Source organism: Bombina bombina, chromosome 3 (assembly GCF_027579735.1).
Source record: "Bombina bombina isolate aBomBom1 chromosome 3, aBomBom1.pri, whole genome shotgun sequence".
NCBI classification, from domain to species: Eukaryota; Metazoa; Chordata; class Amphibia; order Anura; family Bombinatoridae; genus Bombina; species Bombina bombina.
This window is the reverse complement of record NC_069501.1, coordinates 361,513,488-361,528,376: the sequence shown is the minus strand read 5'-3', so window position 1 is coordinate 361,528,376 and position 14,889 is coordinate 361,513,488. Positions and strand designations below refer to the sequence as shown.

At 40.6% G+C, this 14,889-nt stretch overlaps 1 long non-coding RNA gene across 2 annotated transcripts in view; it reads right to left on the bottom strand.

Annotated features, from left to right (window-relative positions):
* The window catches only part of LOC128651621 (uncharacterized), a 110,251-nt gene extending 95,691 nt beyond the window's left edge, over positions 1 to 14,560 (bottom strand). The window contains exon 1 of one of the 2 annotated variants that reach the window (XR_008401140.1): positions 14,425 to 14,560. This is a non-coding gene — a long non-coding RNA (uncharacterized LOC128651621). Of the gene's footprint in view, positions 1 to 13,740; positions 13,797 to 14,424 lie in introns of those variants that run through there. The other variant, XR_008401141.1, reaches the window with a different exon arrangement.
* Positions 14,561 to 14,889: the final 329 nt, after the last annotated feature.

The window sequence follows — 14,889 nt, the reverse complement described above, 5'->3', positions numbered from 1 at the left end:
CGATAGCGGGGGCGGCAGAATAGGGGTTAATAAGTGTAAGGTTAGGGGGTTTTAGACTCGGGGTACATGTTAGGGTGTTAGGTGCAGACGTAGGAAGTGTTTCCCCATAGACAACAATGGGGCTGCGTTAGGAGCTGAACGCTGCTTTTTTGCAGGTGTTAGGTTTTTTTTAAGCTCAAACAGCCCCATTGTTTTCTATGGGGGAGTCGTGCACGAGCACGTTTTTGAAGCTGGCCGCGTCCGTAAGCAACTCTGGTATCGAGAGTTGCAGTGGCGTTAAATATGCCTGTACGCTCCCTTTTTGGAGCCTAACACAGCCATTCTGTGAACTCTCAATACCAGAGTTATTTAAAAGGTGCGGCCAGAAAAAAGCCAGCGTTAGCTACGCGGGTCGTTACCGACAAAACTCTAAATCTAGCCGTAATTTTTTTAATTGATAGTTGTTTTTTTTATTAGAATAGTAATGATAGGTTCATTTATAGTTTAAACTTAGTTTTTTTTTCACAGGTAAGTTTTTATTTTTTTTAAAGATAGTTAGTTATATTGTAACTTTTAATTTAAAGTTAGGGGGGTGTTAGGTTTAGGGGTTTATAGTTTAATTAGTGTTTTGCTATGTGGGGGCCCGGCAGTTTAGGGATTAATAGGTTTAGTTTAGTACTTACAATGTTGGGGGCTGGAGGTTTAGGGGTTAATAGGTTTATTTAGGTGTCAGGGAGCGGCGGAATTGGGGTTAAAATTTTTATTAGTGTCGGCGATGTCAGGGAGTGGTGGAATACTGGTTAATAATTTTTATTAGTGTCGACAATGTTGGGGAGTGGCGGATTAGGGGTTAATAATTTTTATTAGTGTCGACAATGTTGGGGAGCGGCGGATTAGGGGTTAATAATTTTTATTAGTGTTGGGGAGTGGCGGATTAGGGGTTAATAACTTTTATTAGTATCAGCGATGTTGGGGAGTGGCGGAATAGGGGTTAATAAATTGTATTAGTGTCGGCGATGTCGGGGAGCGGAAGATTAGGGGTATTTAGACTAGGGGTTTATGTTAGGGTGTTAGGGTTAAACATAACTTTCTTTCCCCCATAGACATCATTGGGGTTGCGTTACGGCAATCTCCATTCCGTGAGCGTTTTTTTTTCTAACACTTTCTCCCCATTAATGTTTATGGGGGAAAGCGTGCACGAGCACGTAAACTCAGCCCTTGGCTCTTGTATGGTATGGAGCTTAACGCACAGCACAAGGAGGCTTTTCAGTAACTAGTAATGGCAGCGCTATGGAGAGTGTAATAACGCAATTTTTTTGCCGTTAGTTTCGCACCGTTTAGCACAAAACTTGTAATCTAGGTGACTGTTATTTGGACATAACTTTATTTACTGAAAAAAGCACACAAATGCAATATGTGTTTCACACCCATGTCTTCCCACCCATAGATTACATTGTCAGTGTACTTTGTCTTTTACAATATGTAAAAATTGATTACATGTACAGTGTAACATTATACACTACATCCTGTTAGCAGTCCTAGAGATGTATTCATTCAGGACAATGACAATAAGGTCACGCCCCTGAAGTCAAACTTGTATAACAAAATATAGGCCCATATTACGAGTTTACTGCACTCCAATACCAGCGCTGCTTAAGTCAGCGGTGAGCTGGTGTAACGTGATCGTGCACGATTTCCCCATAGGAATCAACAGGGAGAGCCGGCTGAAAAAAAGTCTAGCACCTGCAAAAAAGCAGCGTAAAACTCCTTAACGCAGCCCCATTGATTCCTATGGGGAAATAAAATTTATGTCTACACCTAACACCCTAACATGAACCCAGAGTCTAAACACGCCTAATCTTACACTTATTAACCCCTAATCTGCTGCCCCCGACATCGCCGACACTTAAATTATAATTATTAACCTCTAATCTGCCGATCCGGACACCGCCACCACCTACATTATACTTATGAACCCCTAATCTGCTGCCCTCAACATCGCCGAACCATACATTATATTTATTAATCTCTACTCTGCCGCCCCCAATGTCGCCGCCACCTACCTACACTTATGAACCCCTAATCTGCTGCCCCCAACATCGCTGAATCCTACATTATATTTATTAACCCCTACTCTGCCGCCCCCAATCTTGCTGCCACCTACCTATACTTATTAACCCCTAATCTGCCGCCCCCAACGTCGCCGCCACTATAATAAACATATTAACCCCTAAAGCGCCACACTCCCGCCTCGCAAACATTAGTTAAATATTATTAACCCCTTATCTGCCATCCCTAACATCGCCGCCACCTACCTACATTTATTAACCCCTAATCTGCCACCCCCAACGCCGCCGCCGCCACTATATTAAAGTTATTAACCCCTAAACCTAAGTCTAACCCTAAACCTAACACCCCCTAACTTAAATATAATTTAAATAAATCAAAATAAATATTACTATCATTAACTAAATTATTCCTATTTAAAACTAAATACTTACCTGTAAAATAAACCCTAAGCTAGCTACAATATAACTAATAGTTACATTGTAGCTATTTTAGGATTTTTTTTTATTTTACAGGCAAGTTTGTATTTATTTTAACTAGTTGTTCCAATCAGCCAATAGAATGCAAGCTCAATCATATTGGCTGATTGGATCAGCCAATAGGATTGAACTTCAATCCTATTGGCTGATTGCATCAGCCAATAGGATTTTTTCAACCTTAATTCCAATTGGCTGATAGAATTCTATCAGCCAATCGGAATCTAAGGGACGCCATCTTGGATGACATCACTTAAAGGTACCTTCATTTTGTTTTAGTCATCAGAAGAAGAGGATGCTCCGCGTTGGATGTCTTGAAGATGGAGCCGCTCCTCGCCGGATGGATGAAGATAGAAGATGCCATCTGGATGAAGACTTCTGCCCGTCTGGAGGACCACTTCTGCCCGGCTTGGATGAAGACTTCTGCCCGTCTGGAGGACCACTTCGCCCAGCTTGGATGAAGACGTCTCTCAGTAAGTCAATCTTCAGGGGGTTAGTGTTAGGTTTTTTTTAAGGGTGTATTGGGTGGGTTTATTTTTTAGATTAGGGGTTTGGGCTTGCAAAAGAGCTAACTGCCTTTTTAAGGGCAATACCCATACAAATGCCCTTTTCAGGGCAATGGGGAGCTTAGGTTTTTTAGCTAGTATTTTATTTGGGGGGTTGGTTGTGTGGGTGGTGGGTTTTACTGTTGGGGGGGTTGTTTGTATTTTTTTTTACAGGTAAAAGAGCTGATTACTTTGGGGCAATGCCCCGCAAAAGGTCCTTTTAAAGGCTATGGGTAGTTTAGTTTAGACTAGGATTTTTTTTTATTTTGGGGGGGCTTTTTTATTTTAATAGGGCTATTAGATTAGGTGTAATTAGTTTAAATTTCTGTAATTTGTTTATTATTTTCTGTAATTTAGTGGGGGGGGGTTGTACTTTAGATAATTTAATTTAGGTAATTGTATTTAATTTAGTTAATTTATTTAATTATAGTGTAGTGTTAGGTGTTAGTGTAACTTAGGTTAGGTTTTATTTTACAGGTAAATTTGTCTTTATTTTAACTAGGTAGTTATTAAATAGTTAATAACTATTTAATAACTATTCTACCTAGTTAAAATAAATACAAGCTTGCCTGTAAAATAAAAATAAACCCTAAGCTAGCTACAATGTAACTATTAGTTATATTGTAGCTATCTTAGGGTTTATTTTACAGGTAAGTATTTAGTTTTAAATAGGAATAATTTAGTTAATGATAGGAATTTTTTGTTAGATTTATTTTAATTATATTTAAGTTAGGGGGTGTTAGGGTTAGACTTAGATTTAGGGGTTAATAACTTTAATATAGTGGCGGCGACGTTGGGGGCGGCAGATTAGGGGTTAATAAATGTAGGTAGGTGGCGGTGATGTTAGGGACAGCAGATTAGGGGTTAATAATATTTAACTAGTGTTTGGGAGGCTGGAGTGTGGCGGTTTAGGGGTTAATACATTTATTATAGTGGCGGCGATGTCCGGTTCGGCAGATTAGGAGTTAAAATTTTTCTTTTAATGTTTGCGATGTGGGAGGGCCTCGGTTTAGGTGTTAATAGGTAGTTTATGGGTGTTAGTGTACTTTTTAGCACTTTAGTTAAGAGTTTTATGCTACAGCGTTGTAGTGTAAAACTCTTAACTACTGACTTTAAAATGCGGTACCAGTCTTGACAGGAGAGGGTCTAACGCTCACTTTTTGGCAGACTCGTAATACCGGCGCTATGCAAGTCCCATTGAAAAAAGAGGATACGCAATTTACGTAAGTGGATTTGCGGTATTTCCAAGTCTGGCCAAAAAACTGAGCGGTACACCTGTACCTGCAAGACTCATAATACCAGCGGGCGTTAAAAAGCAGCGTTAGGACCGACTAACGCTGCTTTTTGAGCCTAACGCACTACTCGTAATCTAGCCGATAATTTTTTAAAAAGAAAATTGTTACAAAAAAATGAATGCAATACCTCAGTTAATTATAAACTGATATTCCCTGTCCCATGAACAAGTGCTGTGCATATAAAATAACACATCACATATTCATCTTTGTCAGGTCTCTGCCAAGAAAATAGTTGGCTCCATGTTCACCAACCATAAAAGTTAGGTACTGGTCTTCACCCTGTAGCCCAATTACTTCTGTCTGTTTGGTGAGCCGAGGAGGTTAGCAAGCAGTGAGGGACAAAATCTGGGAATCTGTCACTGCAGCTGTTAATTTTGTGGCAGTCAACCAGATTACACTTTTGTAGGTCAAGTCAGACATTAAAGGGACAGTATATACCATGAAAACCATTTAAAAACTTACCTAGAAGCTCCCAGTTTAGCACTGTTAAAAAGGCTATCTGGAACACTCACTGCAAGTTGTTCTATAGCAAAAATTAAGCAGACATCCCTTCCCCCTTCCTCTGCATACGAAAAGAACCTTTACACAAACAAGAGCAAGCTGGAGTAGGTATATATCAGTATTCTCCTAAAACTTTGGGGCTTGGTTAGGAGTCTAAAAATCAGTGGAATGTTATTTAAAAGTAAGCAACACTATACATTTTGTTTTAAAAAAAGGAGCTGTATAGGCTATATAAATAGATCATCTGCAAAATATTTATGCATAGAAAAATCTAGTGTATAATGTCCCTTTAAGTTAAAGTCCAGCATAAAGTCATAAATGTTCGCGAACGGGCGAACCGCCATAGACTTCAATAGGCAGGCGAATTTTAAAACCCACAGGGACTCTTTCTGGCCATAATAGTGATGGAAAAGTTGTTTCAAGGGGACTAACACCTGGACTGTGGCATGCCGGAGGGGGATTCATGGCAAAACTCCCATGGAAAATTACATAGTTGATGAAGAGTCTGGTTTTAATCCATAAAGGGCATAAATCACCTAACATTCCTAAATTGTTTGGAATAACGTGCTTTAAAACATCAGGTATGATGTTGTATCGATCAGGTATTGTAAGGGTTACGCCCGCTTCACAGTGACAGACCAAACTCCCCGTTTATCGCACCGCACTGCATTATTCTAAGGCCAAAGGGAATAACAGCACCACGACCACGACGGCCCCTGCGGGGTGGCCTGCCTCTACCTGTCATTTTTTTTTTGATTAGTGGTACTATGCGTGCAAGCTACTGTGACAACAGATATGAGTGGCACTGTGCAATGGCAGAAGTTGGCAGAGTAGACGCTGTAGGCCTGACACACACGCTTGCAGACAACTAACTGCTATTCAATCTATTACAGTCAAAATTGTATTTTTTTTTTTTTAAATGTACACTACTGTTACACCAGATATGAGTTGCACTGGTGTGACACTGTGCCCTGGCAGGCCCTGAAACGCACACGTGTGAAGGAAACTGACTGCTATTATTTCACAGTCAAATTTCTAGTTTTTTTTTTAACCCCTTAATGACCGAGGACGTACGCCATACGTCCTCAGAAAAAATACAGTTAACGCCTGAGGACGTATGGCGTACGTCCTCGGTTTGGAAAGCAGCTGGAAGCGATCCTGATCGCTTCCAGCTGCTTTCCGGTTATTGCAGGATGCCTCGATATCGAGGCATCCTGCAATAACAAATTTTACCCCTCCGGTGCAGAGAGAGCCACTCTGTGGCCCTCTCTGCACCGGGCATCGATGGCCGTATTCGTTGGTGGGTGGGAGCTGAAGTGGGAGGCGGGTGGGCGGCCATCGATGCGGTCCTTGTCAGAGAGGGATCGGGGGCGGGATCGCCAGGGGCGTGTGCGCGTGCACGGGAGGAGGTGGACGGACGCGTGCAGGGTGAAGGAGCGGGTGGGAACCTCTACACTACAGAAAAAAATGTTTTTATAAGTGGGAGAAAGGGGTGCAAAATATTTAGTACTTGGAAATCTAAGTGATCTGGGAGCAGGTGGGGGATTGGTCTTGGGGGGGGGAAGCTACACTACAGAAAAATGAAATAAAAATAAAAAAAAAACATTTTATTTGCAAACTGGGTACTGGCAGACAGCTGTCAGTACCCAATATGGCCCCCAATAAGGCAGAGGGGGAGGGTTAGGAAGCTGTTTTGGGGGGAATCAGGGAGGTTGGGGGCTAAGGGGGGGATCCTACACAACAGCATATGTAAATATGCTAAAAAATATATATTAAAAAAAAAGATATCTTTTATTTTAGTACTGGCAGACTTTCTGCCAGTACTTAAGATGGCGGGGACAATTGTGGGGTGGGGGAGGGAAGAGAGCTCTTTGGGAGGGATCAGGAGGTCTGATGTGTCAGTTGGGAAGCTGATCTCTACACTAAAGCTAAAATTAACCCTGCAAGCTCCCTACAAGCTACCTAATTAACCCCTTCACTGCTGGGCATAATTCATGTGTTGTGCGCAGTTGCATTTAGTGGCCTTCTAACTACCAAAAAGCAACGCCGAAGCCATATATGTCTGCTATTTCTGAACAAAGGGGATCCCAGAGAAGCATTTACAACCATTTGTGCCATAATTGCACAAGCTGTTTGTAAATAATTTCAGTGAGAAACCTAAAGTTTGGGAAAAAGTTGACTATTTTGTTTAATTTGATCGCATTTGGCGGTGAAATGGTGGCATGAAATATACCAAAATGGGCCTAGATCAATACTTGGGGTTGTCTACTACACTACACTAAAGCTAAAATTAACCCTACAAGCTCCCTAATTAACCTCTGCACTGCTGAGCATAATACACGTGTGGTGCGCAGCGGCATTTAGCGGCCTTCGAATTACCAAAAAGCAATGCCAAAGCCATATTTGTCTGCTATTTCTGAAAAAAGGGGATCCCAGAGAAGCATTTACAACCATTTGTGCCATAATTGCACAAAATGTTTGTAAATGATTTCAGTGAGAAACCTAAAATTTGGAAAAATTTTAAAAAATTTTTTATTTGATCGCATTTGGCGGTGAAATGGTTGCATGAAATATACCAAGATGGGCCTAGATCAATACTTTGGGTTGTCTACTACACTACACTAAAGCTAAAATTACCCCAAAAAGCTCCCTACATGCTCCCGAATTAACCCCTTCACTGCTGGACATAATACACGTGTGGTGCGCAGTGGCATTTAGCAGCCTTCTAATTATCAAAAAGCAACGTCAAAGCCATATATGTCTGCTATTTCTGAACAAAGGGGATCCCAGAGAAAAATGTACAACCATTTATGCCATAATTGCACAAGCTATTTGTAAATAATTTCAGTGAGAAACCTAAAGTTTGTGAAAAAATTTGTGAAAAAAGTGAACAATTTTTTTTATTTGATCGCATTTGGTGGTGAAATGGTGGTATGAAATATACCAAAATGGGCCTAGATCAATACTTTGGGATATCTTCTAAAAAAAAATATATACATGTCAATGGCTATTCAGGGATTCCTGACAGATATCAGTGTTCCAATGTAACTAGCGCTAATTTTAAAAAAAAAATGGTTTGGAAATTTCTAAACTCAGGACAAAATTTAGAAACTATTTAGCATGGGTGTTTTTTGGTGGTTGTAGATGAGTAACAGATTTTGGGGGTTAAAGTTAGAAAAAGTGTGTTTTTTTCCATTTTTTCCTCATATTTTATAAAAAAAAATTACAGTAAATTATAGGATATGATGAAAATAATGGTATCTTTAGAAAGTCCATTTAATGGCCAGTAAACGAGTAAGAGGAAAATTACAGCTAAACACAAACACAGCAGAAATGTAAAAAATAGCCCTGGTCCCAAACGGACAGAAAATGGAAAAGTGCTGTAGTCATTAAGGGGTTAATGTACACTACTGTTACACCAGATATGAGTTGCACTGGTGTGACACTGGAGGAAACTGACTGCTATTATTTCACAGTCAAAAAAGTGTTGTTGTTTTTAAATGTACACTACTGTTACACCAGATATGAGTGGTGGCACTGGGCAAGTGGGCACAGTATACGCTGTGAGCCTGACACACATGCTGGCAGGCAGGCAACTGCAATTAGATTACACAGCGGAAAAAAAAAAGCAGACTGATGTTCTAGTCCTAAAAAGGGCTTTTTGGGGTGCTGTCCTTACAGCAGAGTGTGATATTCACAATCACTTTAAATGGTGAATACAAATCTATGACAAAAATAAAGGTTTTGTTGCTCTTTTCTTATAATAAGCAAGAAGAAATCACTTGTTCAACTTGTTATATAAGGTGAGGCATTAGTTTAGTAATTGATTTAATATACATGAAATTATATCTTGCAATAACACATAAGAAAATGTGGATAGGCACTGATATAAGAATGATATAACAAGGAGAACCACAGAGAAATTGAGAGTAATAAATGGGTTAAATCACTCAAATGGCAGTTCAATAATATCCAGGGTAAAGTTGTTGCTTTTATGTATAAGCAAGGTTTTCACGCACTCACACAAGCAATCAATAAAATATATACAGTCTAAACACACTCTCATATATCCCAATTACGTATCAAAAGTACTTTTCCAGATGACAGGTTAATATACAAAAAGGCAATTGTATATAGGATTGATGCAAAAATAACAAGGTAAGTATTTGTGCGTGGAGAGCGGTACTTAGCTTGTAACCAGGGAGGTTGAGGCAGCGTGGGTATGAGAGAGCTAAGAGGAGCTGACAGGCAGGAAGATTGAGCTCCGGTGACCGCTCAGTGTGAGCGCGACTTCGGCGTCTGTAGTAAGAAGTTCCGGTAAGCGTAGTAATCTGGGAGGCTGGTTCCGGTAGAGAGTAAAGGCAGCAACAGAATATGCAGCGCATATAGTAAGAAATGAGCTTAAGGACCTGAAAGACTTAGTAAAGTCTAAGAGCAAAGTTATTTCACAGGAGACAAAGTGAACTGTGAAGAAACAACTTCAATTTTCAGGCCCAGAATGAGGCTAGAGTGTTTCCTTAAATAGGAAGGAAGTACTTGTGATGTGCAAATTTAAAGGTATATCACATGTCCCCCCCTCAGGGAATCACCCCTGGGGATTCCAGATGCGGTTTGAGGGGGTATTTCCTATGGAAAGCCCTGACCAACTGGGGTAAATGAACAGCTGAATGAATGAGCCAGGAGTTATCTTCTGGGCCGTAACCTTTCCATTTAATGAGATATTCCAATTTATGTCTATTTATCCTAGAGTCAAGTATGGATTCTACCTCAAATTCCTCCTGGTTATCCACCATAACAGGAGGTGGGGGTGAGTCAGAAGTGCGAACTTTGACAGGATATGGTTTCAACAAAGAGATATGAAAAGATGGATGAATTTTATAATCTGTAGGCAATTTAAGTTTTACCACATTGGAATTGATCACTTGTTCGATTGGGAAAGGACCCAAAAACTGATTAGCAAGTTTTTTGCTTGGAACATGAAGTTTGAGATTCCTAGTTGAAAAGAGTACTAAGTCCCCAATCTTGTAATTAGGGCCTTGTCTATGAGTTAGATCATAATATCTTTTTTGATAGTTTTTTGCTTCCTTCAGATGTAACTTCAGGACTTTTAGTCTTTCTTGGAGATTGGATGTAAATTCTGTAGCTACAGGGGAATTTACTGCTTTACTAGAAAGAGATATAGTGTTAGGGTGAAAACCATATGTCGCATGAAAGGGGGAGGTTTTGATAGAGGCGCTTAATGAATTGTTATATGTGAATTCAGCCATGGGGAGATAAACTGACCAGTCATCTTGAAGATGTGATATATAACAACGTAAGAATTGCTCTATGGTCTGATTCAGTCTCTCTGTTATTCCATTTGTCTGGGGATGGAAAGCAGTCGTATAACGATGGTCAATCTTTAACAGTTTACATAGAGATCTCCAGAAAGAGGATGTAAACTGGGTTCCCCTGTCTGTAACTATGTTGGTCGGTAGTCCATGTAATCTAACTACTTGGTCAAGAAAAACTCTAGCAGTTGTTATAGCTGTGGGTAATCCCTTGAGAGGGATGAAATGTGCTAGTCTGGTTAAATGATCCACTATTACCATGATCGTGTTATTTTGTTGTGAAAGAGGTAATTCAACAATGAAATCCATTGCTATGGTACTCCATGGTTTATCCGGAATAGGCAGAGGTGTGAGTAAACCAATTGGTCTTTTGTGAACTAATTTGTTTCAAGCACAATTCTCACACCCGGATACATATTCATAGATGTATTTATTCATGCCTGGCCACCAATGTTCCCTCTAATTTTTTTTCTGTGTGTGCAATTATTTTTTTCTATGTGCGGGTTTGATAGGGCTTGTGTGCGGCATTGAGTATATTATATATATATATATACATACACACACACACACATATATATATATATATATATATATATATATATATATATATATATATATATATACATACATATACATATATATATATATATATATATATATATATATACACACACACACACATGCATACATATACAGACACACATATAGCTAAGCAACACTGATTAAATAGATCCTCATGTAAAAGCAGCAATAGCATTACACAGTACTACAGACATTATTGCTCAAACTGTATATAAAAACTGGTTTGTGACACAGACAAGCCTCAGTCTCCTGCATAATCTCCTGAGATGCCTAGACCAGCTTGTGGGCATAATTTAACCCCATGCCTGCCAAAAAGGGCTACAGTGCATTGTATAGGAATACACTGCAATCCTCTCTGGTAGCCAAGGGGTTAAATAGTGATCTGCATGTTATAAGTTTGACTGACAGCCATGCTCTTAGAATGGGAGTATGGTGATAAAGGCTAACATGTTAACACAGAAGAATAGTAAGATGAACTCTTTGTCTTTGCTGCACTGGGCTATTAGTATTATTTATTAGTAAATAGAGTGGATAACAAAGGCTGCTTTAAATTGGAGAAGCCAGGAATATGACCTGTAATTCAACTATTGTATAGATCAGGGCTGGCTCAAGACATTGTGCTGCCTGGGTCCAAGGTCAAAATTACGCCTCCCCCCCCCCCGACGAAGCGAAGCCCCGCCCCCCGCGCCATGCCCCCCCCCACACACACACATACACTTCTACCAATCTCTACCTCTGTGATTACCTTGTATCTAAGCCTCTGCAGACTGCCCCTTATCTCAGTGCTTTTGACAGACACGGGAGTGAGCACAATGTTATCTATATGACACACATGAATTAGTTCTGTCTAACTGTGAAAAATTTTCAAAATGCTCTGAGCTAAGAGGCGGTTTTCAACGGTTTAAAATCAGTTTGAGCCTAGCTAGGCTTAGCTTTTCAAAAATACCACCAAGGGAACAAAGCAAATTTAATGATAAAAGTCAATTGGAAAGTTGTTTAAAATTGCATGCCCTATCTGAATCATGAAAGTTTAATTTTGACTAGAGTGTCCCTTTAAACACATATATATGCACAGACTTACACACACACACACACACACATATATTACATTCACACACATATGCACACACACGTACATATATATATGCACAGACTTACACACACACACACATATGCACAGACTTTCACACACACACGCGCACAGACTTACACATATGCACAGACTTACACACACACACACATATATGCACAGACTTACACATATGCACAGACTTACACACACACACACACACACACATATGCGCAGACTTACACACACACATGCACAGACTTACACACAAACACATATGCACACACAGATGCACAGACTTACACATACATATACACAGACTTACACACACATATACACAGACTTACACACACATATGCACAGACTTACACACACATATGCACAGACTTACACACACATATGCACAGACTTACACACACATATGCACAGACTTACACACACATATGCGCAGACTTACACACACATATGCGCAGACTTACACACACACATGCACAGACTTACACACACACATATGCGCAGACTTACACACACATATGCGCAGACTTACACACACATATGCGCAGACTTACACACACACATGCACAGACTTACACACAAACACATATGCACACACAGATGCACAGACTTACACATACATATACACAGACTTACACACACATATGCACAGACTTACACACACATATGCACAGACTTACACACACATATGCACAGACTTACACACACATATGCACAGACTTACACACACATATGCACAGACTTACACACACATATGCACAGACTTACACACACATATGCACAGACTTACACACACACATATGCACAGACTTACACACACATATGCGCAGACTTACACACACATATGCGCAGACTTACACACACACATGCACAGACTTACACACAAACACATATGCACACACAGATGCACAGACTTACACATACATATACACAGACTTACACACACATATGCACAGACTTACACACACATATGCACAGACTTACACACACATATGCACAGACTTACACACACATATGCACAGACTTACACACACATATGCACAGACTTACACACACATATGCACAGACTTACACACACATATGCACAGACTTACACACACATATGCACAGACTTACACACACACATATGCACAGACTTACACACACACATATGCACAGACTTACACACACACACATGCACAGACTTACACACAAACACATATGCACACACATATGCACAGACTTACACACACATATGCACAGACTTACACACACATATGCACACGCATATCTATATATATATGCACAGACTATCACACACATACATATATGCTCAGACAAATAAAACAACACATTTCTTCAAAATTAGCAAAATTTAGGAGCTAGAATGTGTAGTGTGCTACTGTATAATAATTCATTGTATTAATTTTAATTCTGAATTGTAAGTTTAAATGGCACTGTATCTTCACTTAAAGTAACATATTTTTACTTTAAGCTATACTGGTGACAGTTATCTTCCACATTAAAAAACAGAAATATTGAAATAATGGAGGAAGAGGAAAAATATGATTAAAAAAAAGTGAAAGGGGAAAGTGGGAGACAGAGAGACAAGAGACAGGGGGAGAGATAAGAGTGGAGAGGGTGAGATAGTGAAGGAGAGATGAGTGATGAGGAAAGAAGAAATAAGAGGGAGAGTAGAGCAAAATAATAGAAAGATTTCCCCCTGTTATGTCACATTTAAACAGTCTCCTAAACAGAGAATATAAACATTAAGCAGCCCATCTGCTCTAGGAGCAAAGGGGTTAAAAGGCTGTGCCCTGCTGTGAAGGAGCTGCAGCATACACACAAACTGTTCCATTAACAATAAAATCCTTATTTACTGCTGACCTCTGCCTCTCTTACGTCTATATCATTGCTCTCAGAGTCTCTTCTCCTGTGGCTGAACGCAGTGAGCTGTCTCAACGGAAGGGAGGAATTTCAGAACCGCGCTTGGGCAGGAAGAAGGGGGAGAGAAGGAGCGGACAGCTTTTGAAAGTAATTGCAGCTAGTGTTTAAAATTAAGGGAAGTAAATTGCAGCTAGTGTTTAAAATTAAGGGAAGTAACGAGCACTGTGTGCACATGCTGCTTACTTCAACAACTTCCCCCAGCCTGTCTTCATTGCTCTCCCTTCCGTCCCACGGTCCCACACAAATACAGTGCAGAACTATTTACTATGAGATGCAGCAGCCGCCCTCATTCTTTCATGGTCAGTCCGGGCCTGGTGACACTCACACACCGTTTAACACTTATGCCGCCCGACAGAGGGGAATATACATAGTGCACAGACAGTGTATCACACTTATGCCTCTGAGTCTAACAGAGGGGGAAGGCAGGCAGGAGCGGCAGTCGGCAGACTATAATAATTATAGTCACTGAGTGAACTGCCGCCCCCTTTCAAGTGCCGTCTGGGCCGTGGTACCCTGTTGGTCCCATTGATAAGCCGGCCCTGGTATAGATCTCTATGGTACTTGAGGGCTTTACAGTCATTATGGGAAACAGAATTACCTGCAGGCAAAAGCTACCATCATGCCAACTGTGAAACTTACGGCATGTGACGAAGATCTCCAGCCCTCACCTACTCGGCTGCTTCCAGTATCTGCTATACGGAGGAGGAGGGCTGCACTTCATCTACTGACATTCTTTTGAACTTTCCCTGAAAGTGCCTGCTGCCCTCCGTGTTTGTTCTCTCCCGCTCTCTGACAGCACTGTGTGATTTACACACACAGCTGTCATTCAGCTTAGGTCCTCCCCCTCAGTGTAGCACACAGGAAACAAATCAAGCTGTGCTTCACCTGAGGGACCTTTTCTTTTAAGAGTGCCTCTGTCATGCCGTTTCCTGGAGGCTAGCAGTGCTGAAATAAAAAAAACAAAAAACTTTCTACATTCCTCCTGTGTTTTGCGCGGCCTTATGTACTGCCTGCGCTACACAGAGAGGGAAGGTGCGCGCCCGCGCTGCCGCGCACCTTAGAGGGAACATTGCTGGCCACCAGAAATTACGTCTGGTGAGGTCA